Source organism: Nanorana parkeri, unplaced genomic scaffold (assembly GCF_000935625.1).
Source record: "Nanorana parkeri isolate BGI_ZX_2015 unplaced genomic scaffold, ASM93562v1 scaffold2322, whole genome shotgun sequence".
Taxonomy (NCBI): domain Eukaryota; kingdom Metazoa; phylum Chordata; class Amphibia; order Anura; family Dicroglossidae; genus Nanorana; species Nanorana parkeri.
The window spans coordinates 113,273-117,600 of record NW_017308590.1 but is presented as its reverse complement, the minus strand read 5'-3'; the positions used below and the strand labels follow the sequence as shown (position 1 = coordinate 117,600).

Genomic DNA, 4,328 nt, shown 5'->3' with positions numbered 1-4,328 from the left:
TTCTTATATCCCCGTCTCCAATTAACTGTCACCTCTGCTCCAGAATTATGAGATAGTGTTACATTGTGTACGACAATCACTTCCTCATACACTATAGGTGACAATGTTGAATGTGTGAGGGTACGGGGGGGGGATATTTTGGTGTCACCGGTGCCACAATTGCACACAGACGCTGCCATCAGTCGGTTCACCAGTGCGCACTAATACACAGCTGTGCTGGTGTTGTACAATCATCCAGAAGCATTGCGGCCGCACACACCGCAGTGTTAGTACCTCACGCTCTCCGCAGTCACGTTTCGGAGTGTCAGTGCCGCACACAATAGCGTTGGCGCTGTAAAAAACAGTTGCACGCAGCGGTCTCTGCGCTGCACGAACAGTCTCGCACAATGCTGGTTTGTGTCATTAGCCGTCCCCTCGCTGTGTTTGTTGCTCCCCGGATTAAACGCGAGATTAATCCCAGTTTAATACCCTGCAGAGGTGTTAGTGACCCCTCTCCCCCGCTGTGTGTGCAGTTGCCGCTGTCCGTTCCCACAATATCACCGCGCCGGCTGTGTGGCTCCACCTCGGTGACCCCATTCTTGTACAGCTGGGTGTAGAAGCGCTGTGGCGGGTGAGTGAAGAGAGGCTGCGATGTTCCATCGCCCCTCTCTGTGCCATTCGGAGCCCTAAGAGGATTTCCTTCATTTTTAGATACAATTTAAATTTTCTGTGTTTTAGTTTCACAAATACAAAATCTTTTTTTTTTTTTTTTTTAAACTTTATTCACTTCACGTTATTCATTAACAGGAATGTGTACCGTAACCCATAGCAACCAAGTTTTCAAAGCTATAGCCTCTGATTGGTTGTTATGAATTAATTCCACGTCACAGTTGCTGCTCTCATCTCCTCGTTGCAGGCGGCGGATTCCTCTCGATGAATTGCACATTTCCTTATTTCTGTTTGCTGTTAATAAAGTTTGTTTTGGGCTCCCCTCATTTGGATTGTATTTCTTGTTGTGTCAGGGGGGTCTCCTGCTCCTCCTCTCTTTTCTTGCTGCTCTTTATTCATAGAATTCTTGATGTTTCCTGGTTTCTGTATCCAATTTTTTCCCCCACGCGATGTGACAATCAGAAGAGATCTTTTAAATGTTTTTTTTTTTAATTCCTCCCCAGCAGCGTCAGGGCGGCCAAACTTTTTGGGCATGATAGAAGTCACCAGCGCTCGATGATATGTGCAAGAAGTAAAGCGCTTTTTATTAAATGGTCACTATGCCGCCCAGAAGAAGGGACCCTGCGTGGCCCCGAAACGTTGGCTGTTTGACGCATATTAATAAAAAGCGCTTTACTTCTTGCACATATCAAGTGCCGGTGACTTCTATTGGGGACTGCATCTGACACGGCGCCATACGTGTTGTCACTTCAAGCACCAACCTCTCGTCTAAGGTCTGTACGCTGTATGGAGTGCAGGTGATTTCATATTATCGATTTAACTTTTTGGGGAGTCTCCTTTCTGGTGGGTTTGGAGCCGCCAATCTGCCTTTTATTTCCTGGAAATATTTTATTGTACATATATACCCTGTTTCCCTGAAAATAAGACCTACCCCAAAAATAAGACCTAGTTGTGACCATTTCCAGGGCCGGTGGTGGCATGAGGGGGAACCTGAAGAGTCGCGGGAGAGAATCAGCGGTGCCAACGAAGCCGGCGCTAGAGGAAGCGAGGCGGCAGCGGAGGGAGCGGAGCCGCATAAGCCGATGTATCTTCTATAGCCCCGCCTCCTGTCACAGGCGGAGTCATACCAAATGCACTCCGCCTGTGAGGAATCCATAGTGAAAGCGTGCTGCGCTTATTCCGGTTACCAAATTGCTCTTGGAAAGGTACGGCACCCCTGATTCTTAACTTTGCTGTTTTGGATTATTTAATTTGGATTTGCATTAACTTTGGATTGTTGTACATTAAAAATAAATAAATAAATAAGACCTCCCCCGAAAATAAGACCTAGTGTGTTTTTTTGAGGCAAAAAAAAATAGTGACAGTGTCTTATTTTCGGGGAAACACGGTATATGTTTTTCAAAGAGATAAAGTTGCCTTGCCAAGTATTGATTGCTACAAATGTTTCTTTTCATGGTTGAGCTACTTACCCCGATCATATCCCATGATAGACTCTGACCCCTCACTTCCACAGCACAGGGCTCACTGATTTTGGGGCAGTACATGGGGACACCTTGATCCCCAAACTTCACTGTAGAACTTTTCATTTTTATATCCCAGGACCCAGCATAGAAAAAGGGTTCATTGATTTTATATTTTTAATATCTGAAGGGGCAGCTGAGGGGGTGGTGGTGGTGGTTGGGGTTCAGCATTCCTGCCTACCAGACACAGGAAGGTTACAGATCAATTTCCCGGCATCCCTGCACCTCCTGTGTGACTCTAGAGATGGGTAACAGCCCAGAACCCTCCAGCATGGGACTGGTCTTGGAAAGAATTGGGGCAGGGGGTGAATGTTTTTGAAGCTTCTTCTATTGGAAACACTTTTCAGATGCTGGTGTGCTTATGGGATCAATAGAGCAAGGGGTGACCCATCTGCAGTCCTCTTCCTATGGGGAGACCATTGGGCTGATTTACTAAAAAAAAGTTGAGAATCTCCATTTAAAAAAAAAAAGGGTGTATTATCTCCCCAATCAGTTATCCAATCATGTGAAACTCATCTGCACGACGGTGTTCAAAGTGAAATGGAAATTGCTTTTTACAGGATGAGGTAATTGAAGTGAATGTTTTTGCAGAATTTTGGGAGTGAAGGTTCTCAGCTCCTTCGGTAAGTCCGTCTCAGTGCCCGTTGTGACCGTTGTGCCCGTTGTGCCCATTGTGCCGGAGTCTCTTTAGAAGGGACATGTCATTATCTTAAAAATTTGAAACATTTTAAAAAGTAGAACAAATCAGAAAGTAAACTCCATGCTGGACAAACACGGTCCCCATACCAGAGTCACGTGTCTTCTGGAGTCTCGGTGAGCTTCGTGTATTTCTTCCAGATCTGAGCAGTAATCTTCCATGTTATCTCACGTCATCCGAAACACAAAATTAAAAAGTAAAACATTTGAAAATTGGGTTTTATTAATTTGACATTTTTAATCTTTGAATTTGTTGATCAGCACAGATCATTATTTTTATTTCTAGATTGTGGGATCGGGACCCCAGACCGGTACTGGGTAATATGAGGAGGGGTCTATATGTATGTAATAGGTAATATGAGGAGGGGGTCTATATGTATGTAATAGGTAATATGAGGAGGGGTCTATATATATGTGTAATATGTAATATGAGGAGGGGTCTATATGTATGTAATAGCCTATAGGTAATATGAGGAGGGGTCTATATGTATGTAATATGTTATATGAGGAGGGGTCTATATATCTGTAATAGGTAATATGAGGAGGGGTCTATATATATGTAATAGGTAATATGAGGAGGGGTCTATATATCTGTAATAGGTAATATGAGGGGTCTATATATATGTAATAGGTAATATGAGGAGGGGTCTATATATATGTGTAATATGTAATATGAGGAGGGGTCTATATATATGTGTAATATGTAATATGAGGAGGGGTCTATATGTATGTAATAGCCTATAGGTAATATGAGGAGGGGTCTATATGTATGTAATATGTTATATGAGGAGGGGTCTATATATCTGTAATAGGTAATATGAGGAGGGGTCTATATATATGTGTAATATGTAATATGAGGAGGGGTCTATATGTATGTAATAGCCTATAGGTAATATGAGGAGGGGTCTATATGTATGTAATAGCCTATAGGTAATATGAGGAGGGGTCTATATGTATGTAATAGCCTATAGGTAATATGAGGAGGGGTCTATATGTATGTAATAGCCTATAGGTAATATGAGGAGGGGTCTATATGTATGTAATAGCCTATAGGTAATATGAGGAGGGGTCTATATGTATGTAATAGCCTATAGGTAATATGAGGAGGGGTCTATATGTATGTAATAGCCTATAGGTAATATGAGGAGGGGTCTATATGTATGTAATAGCCTATAGGTAATATGAGGAGGGGTCTATATGTATGTAATAGCCTATAGGTAATATGAGGAGGGGTCTATATGTATGTAATAGCCTATAGGTAATATGAGGAGGGGTCTATATGTATGTAATAGCCTATAGGTAATATGAGGAGGGGTCTATATGTATGTAATAGCCTATAGGTAATATGAGGAGGGGTCTATATGTATGTAATAGCCTATAGGTAATATGAGGAGGGGTCTATATGTATGTAATAGCCTATAGGTAATATGAGGAGGGGTCTATATGTATGTAATAGCCTATAGG

The 4,328-nt window shown here is 42.4% G+C and overlaps 1 long non-coding RNA gene across 1 annotated transcript; it reads left to right on the top strand.

The window, feature by feature from the left end:
• The first annotated feature begins 3,247 nt into the window (after nucleotides 1-3,247).
• Nucleotides 3,248-3,769, top strand: LOC108801372. The gene is made up of 5 exons (XR_001942146.1): nucleotides 3,248-3,278; nucleotides 3,329-3,457; nucleotides 3,496-3,522; nucleotides 3,609-3,669; nucleotides 3,754-3,769. It is a non-coding gene; the product is annotated as an uncharacterized LOC108801372 (long non-coding RNA).
• The last annotated feature ends 559 nt before the right edge of the window (nucleotides 3,770-4,328 follow it).